This window comes from Arachis hypogaea, chromosome 11 (assembly GCF_003086295.3).
Source record: "Arachis hypogaea cultivar Tifrunner chromosome 11, arahy.Tifrunner.gnm2.J5K5, whole genome shotgun sequence".
Lineage (NCBI taxonomy): Eukaryota > Viridiplantae > Streptophyta > Magnoliopsida > Fabales > Fabaceae > Arachis > Arachis hypogaea.
This window is the reverse complement of record NC_092046.1, coordinates 72192961-72204496: the sequence shown is the minus strand read 5'-3', so window position 1 is coordinate 72204496 and position 11536 is coordinate 72192961. Positions and strand designations below refer to the sequence as shown.

The 11536-nt window shown below is 40.8% G+C and overlaps 1 non-coding gene across 1 annotated transcript; it reads left to right on the top strand.

Moving 5' to 3' along the window:
• Window positions 1-4776: 4776 nt before the first annotated feature.
• Window positions 4777-4884, top strand: LOC112725136 (small nucleolar RNA R71). Its single transcript, XR_003164262.1, has one exon. It is a non-coding gene; the product is annotated as a small nucleolar RNA R71 (small nucleolar RNA).
• The last annotated feature ends 6652 nt before the right edge of the window (window positions 4885-11536 follow it).

Genomic DNA, 11536 nt, shown 5'->3' with positions numbered 1-11536 from the left:
AACCTTCTCACCATGGTATAGCTTCAGGCGCTGTCCATTAACCTTAAGAAGTTCAGAGCTTGAAGGATGGCTTAGGTGATAGACTCCGTACGGTTCAGCCTTCTCTACTCTGTATGGACCTTCCCATTTTGATCTCAACTTACCGGGCATCAGCCTCAGTCGAGATTTGTAAAGGAGAACAAAATCTCCAGGTTGGAACTCTCTCTTCTTGATGTTTTGATCATGCACAGCTTTCATCTTTTCTTGGAATATTCTGGAGTTCTCATAAGCTTCCAGGCGAAGGTTCTCCAGTTCCTGCAGTTGCAACTTTCTTTCAGTTCCAGCATTCTCAATTCCCATGTTGCACTCCTTAACTGCCCAGAAGGCTCTGTGTTCTATTTCAACTGGGAGATGGCAAGCTTTTCCATAAACCAAGTGGAAGGGACTCATCCCAATGGGTGTCTTGTATGCTATTCTGTATGCCCACAGTGCATCTTGTAGTCTGGTGTTCCAGTCTTTTCTATGAGGCTTTACTATCTTTTGCAAGATACGCTTAATTTCTCTATTTGACACCTCGGCTTGCCTATTAGTTTGGGGATGGTAAGCTGTTGCAACTTTATGGATTATCCCATGCTTCTTCATCAAGCCTGTTAGTCTCCTATTACAAAAATTGGTGCCTTGATCGCTCACGATCGCTCGTGGTGATCCAAAGCGGCATATAATATGGTTTCTCACAAAGGAAACAACAGTGTTAGCATCATCAGTGCGGGTAGGAATTGCTTCCACCCATTTGGAAACATAATCCACAGCTAACAATATATAAAAATATCCACTAGAATTTGGAAATGGACCCATGAAGTCAATGCCCCATACATCAAAAATTTCACAGAAAAGCATATATTGTTGAGGCATCTCATCCCTCCTGGATATGTTACCAAATTTCTAGCATGGGTGACAAGATTTACAAAACTCAGCGGCATCTCTAAAAAGAGTAGGCCACCAGAATCCGCAGTCTAAGATCTTTCTAGTTGTTCTTTGAGGGCCAAAGTGTCCTCCACTCTCAGATGAGTGACAAGCCTCTAAAATGGACTGGAATTCTGATTGAGGTATACAACGTCTAATTATCTGGTCAGTGCCACATCTCTATAAATATGGGTCATCCCATATATAATATTTAGACTCGCTTTTCAGCTTGTCTCTTTGATGTTTAGAAAAATGTGGGGGAAATGTGCGGCTAACTAAATAATTAGCAACAGGTGCATACCAATGGACTACCTCAGATACTGCTTGCAGGTTGTCAAAAGGAAAATTATCATCTATAGGAGTAGAATCATCCTTAATATGTTCAAGGCGACTCAAGTAGTCTGCTACTAAATTTTGATTACCACTCCTATCCTTTATTTCTAAATCAAATTCTTGTAACAGCAGTATCCAACGTATAAGTCTTGGTTTGGATTCCTTTTTAGCTAATAAATACTTTAGAGCTGCATGGTCCGAATACACTACTACTCTAGTACCAAGTAAATAAGCTCGGAATTTATCCAGAGCGAAAACAATAGCAAGTAGCTCTTTCTCAGTAGTAGTATAATTGGACTGGGCAGTGTCTAAAGTCTTAGACGCATAGGCAATAACAAAAGGATCCTTACCTTCACGCTGAGCCAGCGCTGCTCCTACTGCATGGTTGGAAGTATCGCACATGATCTCAAACGGCTGGTTCCAGTCGGGTCCTCTCACAATTGGGGCTTGAGTTAGAGCAGTCTTCAGCTTATCAAATGCTTGTTTGCAATCTTCACTGAACTCGAACTCAATGTCCTTCTGCAGTAATCTGGATAAGGGAAGTGCCACCTTACTAAAGTCCTTAATAAATCTCCTGTAGAAACCTGCATGGCCAAGGAACGAACGGACTTCCCTCACAGAAGAGGGATAAGGTAAACTAGAAATAACATTCACCTTTGCTGGGTCTACAGAAATGCCATTATTAGATACCACATGTCCTAATACAATTCCTTGCTTTACCATAAAGTGGCATTTTTCAAAATTCAGTACAAGGTTTGTATTAACACATCTATCTAATACTCTAGATAATCCATCTAAGCAAAGGTTAAAAGAATCACCATAAACACTAAAATCATCCATAAAAACCTCCATACAGTCCTCAATAAGATTAGAGAAAAGACTCATCATGCACCTTTGGAAGGTGGTTGGTGCATTGCACAAGCCAAAGGGCATTCTCTTATAAGCATAAGTCCCAAAAGGACATGTAAAAGTAGTCTTTTCCTAATCCTCAGGAGCTATATGAATCTGGAAATAACCTATGTAACCATCTAGAAAGTAATAATGTGATTTACCTGACAGGCAATCCAGCATTTGATCAATGAATGGAAGTGGGTAGTGATCCTTACGGGTAGCTTGGTTGAGACGCCTGTAATCAATGCAGACTCTCCAAGCATTCTGAACTCTAGTTGCTATGAGCTCTCCATGCTCATTCTTCACGGTAGTGACTCCGGACTTCTTGGGCACCACTTGTACTGGGCTTACCCATTCACTGTCTGAAATGGGATATATGATACCGGCCTCCAATAGTCTGGTCACTTCCTTTTTGACAACTTCCAAGATGGTGGGATTCAATCTTCTCTGGGGTTGACGGACAGGTCTTGCTCCCTCTTCTAAAAATATTCTGTGCTCGCATACTTGAGGGTCAATTCCCACTATGTCTGCCAAACTCCACCCAATTGCCTTCTTATGCTTCCTCAGTACATCAAGTAACTGCTCTTCTTGTTGAGAAGTCAGTTCCCCTGCAATAATAACCGGAAGCTTCTGCTCATCCTCAAGATAAGAATATTTGAGATGTGGAGGGAGAGGTTTCAATTCTAACTTTTGATCATGGGCAGGCTCTGGATTATCTGGGGCTTGTGAAAATGGCGAAGTGTCCTCATTGTCAGTTAAGAGGGTCCCCACACTCGGACCTTGTCCAGTGTGCCTCTCTTCAAACTCTTCTTTTTGGACTTCAGCCACACTTTCATCTATGATATCACACTGGAAGATAGAACGATCTTCTGGGGGGTTGTTAATGACTCCATTCAGATTGAAGATCACTATGCGGCCATCTATTTCAAAGGAGTATGTTCCTGAAAAAGCATCCAATTTGAATTTTGATGTCTTCAGGAATGGTCTTCCAAGTAGGATTGATGATGGCTTATCTGAATCATTATGGGGCATCTCCAAGATATAAAAATCAGTGGGAAATGTGAGCCCTTTAATGTTCACCAAAACATCTTTAGCAACTCCAGCCACTGTAATAATGCTTTTATCTGCTAACACAAAATGAGCTGCCGACCTTTTTAAGGGAGGGAGCCTTAAAACATCATATATAGACAAAGGCATTATACTGACACATGCTCCTAAATCACACATGCAATCATAAATTACTACACCACCAATAGTACAACTAACTATGAAAGGACCTGGATCACTATATTTTTCAGGTAATCCTCCCATTAAAGCAGATATAGAACTACCTAAAGGAATAGTTTCTAATTCATTAATTTTGTCTTTATGGATACATAAGTCTTTTAGAAACTTTGCATATTTAGGTACCTGCTGAATAACATCAAAAAGGGGAACAGTTACCTCAACCTTTTTGAATATTTCTACCATTTTAGGATCAGGTTCCAGCTGCTTCCTGGGCTTCCTTGCAAGTTGTGGAAATGGAATGGGAGTAGTGTTTTCTGTGGTGCCTGCGCCTTTTGGTGCTTCTTCCTGTGGTTGAGCTATTTCTTCTTCAACTATGTCCTGTATGTCCTCTTCCTCTTCAATATCTTCGATTTCTACCACCTTTTCAGCTGAGGCGTATTCTGGTGAGCTTGGTTCCTCCTTATTCCTCTCCTGCAGTGTGGTTCCGGACCTCAGGGTGATGGCATTAATGCCTCCCTTTGGATTGGGTAATGGTTGAGAGGGGATTCCAGTGGTGCTTGAAGGTTGGTTACTAGAATTTTGTGCTGAACCAAGTTGTGTCATAAGAGCTTGCAGAGTAGAGGTAAAACCATTCAAACTGGCGTTAATACTGTTCACGATGGTATTTTCCATGGCCAGTTGTCTTTTCTCAAAAGCTTGTAATAAATCTTCATTAGAAGATACAGAAGAATGAGTAAATTGAGAGGTTTGCTGCTGATTATTCGGTGGTCCTTGGTTTTACCTCAGGTGAGGTGCTCGGTAAGGTTGATTTTGCTGCCTGTTGTTGTTATTATTCCACCTTTGATTCCCCTGATTATCTCTGCCTCCCCTATTATTGTTGTCCCTTCAATTCTGGTTTGAATTGTCCTTCCATCCATGGTTATTATTTCCACTTTGATTGTACCCTTGGTTAGGACGGTCATAGAAGTTGTGAGTGGATGCCACCATGTTGTCTTCTTGTTAGAGCTGCGGGCATTCATCAGTGTAATGGCTGTAATCAGCACAAATTCTGCAAATTCTTTATGGAACTAGTTGTTGGTTTTGCTGCGGTTGAGTTTGCTGAGCTTGTTGACTCAACTGCATTTGCTTCAGCAAGTTGGTCATCTCACAGATGCTTCGATTTAGAGCAGCAGTCTCTATGCCAGAAGATACTTCTGCAACGGCTTTTGAACGGCCTTGCTTCTGTCTGTGGTTCCAAGTAGATTCAGCTAAATCACTGATCAATTGCCAAGCTTCATCAGTGGTCTTGTACTTCTTCATAGACCCATTGCTGGCACTTTCCAATGTGGTCTTATCTTGGGGCCTCATACCTTGTGTGATATAGCTGAGTAGCACGATCTTGTCAATCATGTGGTGGGGGCATGCTTCCAGAAGATTATTGAAGCGCTCCCAGTATTCAAAGAGAGTCTCATTGTCATCCTGAACAATTGTAGAGATATCCTTCCTCAGTTTATCAGTAACTTCAGATGGAAAGAATTTCTCCAGAAACTCCTTTATGAGTGTATCCCAGTTGGATACATTTGCTAGAGGTTGAGTGTAGTACCACTCTCTTACTTTTCCCTCAAGAGAGAACGGAAAAGCTTTCAGCAGAATTGAAGTTTCATCAGTGCCATCACGCCTGACAGTAGAACAGGCTGCCTAGAAGTCTCTCAAGTGCTTGATAGGCTCTTGAGCAGGTAGGCCATGAAACTTGGGCATCAAATTTAGCAGTGCGGTCTTTATTTCAAAATCCATAGCTACCGCTGGATGATGCGCTTGAAACGGTTGCATTGTAAAATCAGGAGCTCCTTCCTTTTGAATGGTAACTCTTCTAGCTGCCATGTTTTCTGCACGTAAAATAACCGAATCAGTAGAACGGGGGCTGGTTTCTTCCTCAGATTCACTTTCAGATCCGCCCTCAGAGCGGGCTAACCTACGCTGTTCTCGCCTTATTCGTGAAATAGTCCTTTCAATTTCAGGATCGAATATTAGCAAGCGCGGATCAGGAAGTGAACGCGTCATTTGACGGAAGAAACACGCAGCTCATAGTAGCAAAATTAAATAAAATGCAAATAAATAAATTCTAATTAATAAAATTAGCACTCTATTGCAACTCCCCGGCAACGGCGCCAAAAATTGATGGGAAGCAGAAGCTGGTGAATTAAAAATTTATTAAAATGGTTACGTTGCAGGTATAGTTCTTAACTCACCGAGAATCTGTTTATCAATTTAGAAATATGTCACAGAGAGTTTAAATTAAAATTACTGGGAGTTTTAAGTCCCAGGTCGTCTCCCAACGAGTTGCAGAAAAGTGTGCTGTTTTATTAATCAGATTTTCCAAGAAGTTGAGCTAAGTAAATTGGAATTTAAATTGAGGAATTTTAAATAATATAAATAAAAGCCTTGACTGGGAATTGATTGGTTAGAATCTCTATCATTGATGGTGTGATTGTAAGATTAATTTATAATTAATGGTTGTTCTGTTTGGTTATCCTTTACTAGGTAAGGGAAAGTCAAACAAGTGGGAATGCCAGATCTATTTACAAGTTGCAACCCACTTAGTTCAAAGGGATTGGCGTCGGTGACAGGATAGCAATCCAACATTTAACCCAATTACAAATTTTCTTTCAATCCTTCCAACTCAAGAGTTCCTTTTAATCAACTCCCCATCAAGTAAGAAAACTACTCACGCATTGTAAATAAAGAATCCATAGCACATGAAAGGGAATTAAAAGAAGACATGATTATTGGAATTGAAATTGAATTAAAAAGAAATAATCCTTGCATTAAATAATCATAAAAGTATCTGAATGACAAAATTGAACATAACAAAGAACATGGAAGAATAGAACCAAGTTAAGAGAACAAACTAGAATGATGAAGTCTTGATGAGGAAATAATTCTTCTCCCTGTTCCAATGCTAAGACCAATTGAAAATTAAAATTCTAAAAACTAGAGAGAAAAACCTAAGAGAGTGAAAAACTAGATCTAAAACTACTGAATGAATGTCTGTGTTGTTTCTGCATATTCTCTGACTCTAGTCTGCTGTTCCGGGCCGAAAACTGGGCCGAAATAAGGTCCAAAATCGCCCCCAGCGGATTCTGCAGATTATGCAGATCGCACATGTCACGCGATCGCGTCGTCCATGCGGACGCATCGCTTGCGCTTTTTCCTCTCCACGCGTTCGCGTCGCCCACGCTACCGCGTCGCTTGCGCTTTCCAATCCGCGCGGCCGCGCAAACCATGCGGCCGCGTCACTGCGATTTGTGCTCCTTCGCGCGGTCGCGTGAGCCATGCGACCGCGTCACTTCTCGCTGGTTATCTCCTCAAATTCTTGTGTTCCTTCCATTTTTGCTAGCTTCCTCTCCAATCTCCAACTCATTCATTCCCTATAAAGTCTGAAACACTTAACACACAGATCACGGCATCGAATGGAATAAAGGAGAATTAAAAATAAATAATTAAAGTCTCTAGGAAGCAATTTTCAAACATGTACTGAATTTAGGAAGGAAATCTAATTGCATGCTAAATTGATGAATAAGTGGGCAAGGATCATGACAAAACCACACAATTAAACACAATATAAACCATAAAATAGTGGTTTATCATGCAGTCATTCTGAAAAGCTTCCCAGAAAAGCTTAAGGATCCCGGGAGCTTTCTGATACCATGCACACTAGAGGGTAATTGCACCAAGACAGCTTTATCAAAAAGCTTGGTTTAACTGAAGAAGTCAAACCAACCTGGATATGTCTCCAACTTGCTGATGGCTCCATTAAATACCCATTAGGCGTGATTGAAGACATGATTGTCAAGGTTGAGCCATTCGCCTTTCCCACTGACTTTGTGGTGCTGGAAACGGAAGAGCACAAGAGTGCTACTCTCATTCTAGGAAGACCTTTCCTAGCAACTGGACGAACTCTCATTGATGTCCAAAAGGGGGAAGTAACCCTGAGGGTCAATGAGGATGAGTTCAAGTTAAATGCTGTCAAAGCCATGCAGCATCCAGACACACCCAAAGACTGCATGAAGGTTGATCTTATTGACTCTTTGGTAGAGGAGATCAACATGGCTGAGAGTCTCAAGTCAGAGCTGGAAGACATCTTTAAAGATGTTCAGCCTGATTTGGAGGATTAAGAGGAATCGAAAGAACCTCTGAAACTTCCTCAGGAAGAGGAGAAACCTCCTAAACCCGAGCTCAAGCCATTACCACCATCCCTGAAATATGTATTTCTAGGAGAAGGTGACACTTTTCCAGTGATCATAAGCTCTGCTTTAAATCCACTGGAAGAGGAAGCACTACTTCAAGTGCTAAGGACACACAAGACAGCTCTTGGGTGGTCCATAAGTGACCTTAAGGGCATAAGCCCAGCTAGATGCATGCACAAAATCCTATTGGAGGATAATGCTAAGCCAGTGGTTCAACCACAGAGGCGGCTAAATCCAGCCATGAAGGAAGTGGTGCAAAAAGAGGTCACCAAATTACTGGAGGCTGGAATTATTTATCCTATTTCTGATAGCCCCTGGGTGAGTCCTGTTCAAGTTGTCCCCAAAAAGGGAGGTATGACAGTGGTTCATAATGAAAAGAATGAACTGGTTCCTACAAGAACAATTACAGGGTGGCGCATGTGTATTGACTACAGAAGGCTCAATACAGCCGCCAGAAAGGATCATTTTCCTTTACCATTCATAGACCAGATGCTAGAGAGACTAGCAGGTCATGAATACTACTGCTTTTTGGATGGCTATTCAGGTTATAACCAAATTGCAGTAGATCCTCAGGACCAAGAGAAAACAGCATTTACATGTCCTTCTTGAGTGTTTGCTTATAGAAGGATGCCTTTTGGTCTGTGTAATGCACCTGCAACCTTTCAAAGGTGCATGCTCTCTATCTTCTCTGATAAGGTAGAGAAATTTCTGGAAGTCTTCATGGATGACTTTTCAGTATTTGGAGACTCATTCAGCTCCTACCTTAACCATTTAGCACTTGTTCTGAAAAGATGCCAAGAGACCAACCTAGTTTTAAACTGGGAAAAATGTCACTTTATGGTAACTGAAGGAATTGTCCTTGGGCATAAAATTTCAAACAAGGGAATAGAGGTGGATCAAGCTAAAGTGGAGGTAATTGAAAAACTACCACCACCTGCTAATGTTAAAGCAATCAGAAGCTTTCCGGGGCATGCAGGATTCTACAGGAGGTTTATAAAGGATTTTTCAAAAATTGCAAAACCCCTGAGCAATCTGCTAGCTGCTGACACGCCATTTGTGTTTGACACAGAGTGTTGATGACAAGTCATCTTAGCCTAGTTTCACTAGCCTTTTTCTTTTGTTTTCAATTGAATTATGCACTTTCTTGAGCCATAAGCAAGCCAATTGGGTAGATTTTCATGCTTCCTTTGATTTAATCAACCATAGATGAATTAATGCAATTTCATGAGGTTTTATGCTATAATTGTCACATATTATGAAAGAATGAATATCTCATGATTTTGAGCATAGCTTTGATATGTTTGGTTTATTAATGATAGGTGAAGAAAGCTTGGAGAAAGGTTGAAGCAAGAAGGAATGGCTAGGAGGAAGAGAGGACAAAAAGTTTGAGCAAAAGTTTGCCTCAAACTTTAGCTCAAACTTTTGGAATAAGTGAAAACGAACCAGGGAGCAAAATGCTTGACCAAAAGTTTGCCTCAAACTTTTGTGCAAACTTTTGGGCAAAAAGCTTGAGCAAAAGTTTGCCTCAAGCTTTTTGGCAAACTTTTGGGCAAAAAGCTTGAGCAAAAGTTTGCCTCAAACTTTTTGGCAAACTTTTGGCCCCTGGAGAGCAAAGGTTTGCGCCAACGTTTGCCTCAAACTTTTTGGCAAACGTTGGCGCCATGAACAACACACCCTGGAGAGCAAAAGCTTGCGCCAACGTTTGCCTCAAACTTTTTGGCAAACGTTGGCGCCATGAGTGTGCAAGGGGGAGCCAACGTTTGAGCAAAAGTTTGACCCCAAACTTTGGCTCAAACGTTGGTAGCAGCAAGGATGGGGTGTCTGATATGAAAAGTTTGAGTAAAAGTTTGCCTCAAACTTTTACTCAAACTTTTACTCAAGCTTTCATGATTCCAAACCCAGTTCACTTCGGTTCTTCTCCAAACTCCAAAAGCAATCAACCAAGGCCTCTATCAACCCAATTCCATCAAGAGCAAAGGCCCAATTGAAGGCTTGAAGACCATTTGAAGAAAGTGTATAAATAGCATAGGATTTAAGTTTTTAGGAGAGCTTTCCTTTTAGTTTTCATAGAGAGTTTTCGGGGAGCTTTTGGTGTGGAGTGAATTTTAATTTCTAAGTCTCGGGGAAGGAGAATTGAATTCCCTTCCTCTTAGTTTTCCTGCTTTCAATTTCAATTACAATTGTCTTGGATCTTGGGTTGGAGAATTGAAGGAATTCTGTTTCAATCTCATCCTGAGACCTCTCTGTTTCTTTACTGCACAATTGAATTTAAATTTCTGTTAATTGCTTCTTCATCTACTTTCTCTGCAATTTACATTTCCTTTGCAATTGTTCTTGTTGGATCTAGGAAGGCATTGAGATCTAGACTTGGTTATCTAGTCTCTTGGGTCCTGAGATCTGAATTATCATTTTACTTTCTCTGTTTAATGCTTTTCAAGCTCATTTACATTTCTGTTTTAAGATCTGGTTCAATTCAAGTCATCCTTTACTTCTCTGCTTGTTGCAATTTTACTTTTCCTTGTTTAATTTCTGCAAATCCAATCCCCAATTCCCTTTACAATTCAAGCCATTTACATTTCTTGCACTTTAAGATTCTGCAATTTACATTTCTTGCGTTCTAAGTTTCTGCCATTTAATTTCTTGTTCTTTAAGATTCAGCACTTTAAATTTCAGTTCTCTTTAAATTCAATGCAATTTACCCATTCCCTTTACTTTCCATGCAATCTAAATTCTGAAAATCACAAATCACTCAACCAAATCTTGATTCGCTTGACTAAATCAACCACTAAACTAAAATTGCTCAATCCTTCAATCCCTGTGGGATCGACCTCACTCCTGTGAGTTATTATTACTTGATGCGACCCGGTGCACTTGCCGGTGAGTTTTGTGTCGGATCGTTTTCCGCTACATCAAGTTTTTGGCGCCGTTGCCGGGGATTGATTAGATTGACAATGATTAAGTGAAGTGGAGATCTAGATCAAGCACTTTTTCTTTTCTGTTTCTTTAACTTTTGACTAACACGCTAACTGTTTGAATTTTTGCCTAAGCTAACTAATATTTCAATTCAGCCATGGATTGAAGTGTTATTGCTTTTCTGGTATTGTGTGATTCTTGTGTTTTGCTTGTATGTCAGATACAAGAAGAGAGATCCCTACCTTTCATGAAACTGACGAAAGAATCCTCCGAAGGCTAAGAAGAGAAGCAAGAGAAAAAAATGTTGCTGGAGAGGAAGAATCAGATGAAGAATATCATGAATTGGAGGAACACTCAACAATCCAACAAATCCACCAGTGAGAATGGCCAACAACAATGGTCAACCCCAGAGGAGAGTCTTGGCTTCATATACACTTGCTAATCCAAGGCATTGTGGGAGTAGCATCCTTACCCCAAATGTCGATGCAAATAACTTTGAATTGAAGCCCCAACTCATCACCTTGGTGCAGAACAACTGTTCCTATGGAGGAGGCCCCTTGGAAGATCCAAACCAGCACCTATCCACCTTCCTGAGGATATGTAACACAGTGAAGACCAATGGTGTGCATCCTGACAGTTACAAATTGCTGCTATTTCCATTTTCCCTCAAAGACAAAGCCACTCAATGGTTGGAGTCATTTCCAAGAGATAGCATCAACAATTGGGAAGATCTAGTCAGCAAATTCCTTGCTAAATTTTACCCGCCTCAGAGGATTATTAGATTGAAGACCGAAGTACAAACATTCACACAGATGGATGCTGAACCTCTCTATGAGGCATGGGAGAGATACAAGGCTCTAATCAGAAAGTGCCCTCTTGAGATGTTTAATGAATGGGATAAACTCCAAAATTTCTATGAAGGACTGACAATGAAAGCTCAAGAGGCACTTGACTATTCCGCAGGAGGCTCGATGCAACTTATGAAGACAGCTGAAGAAGCTCAG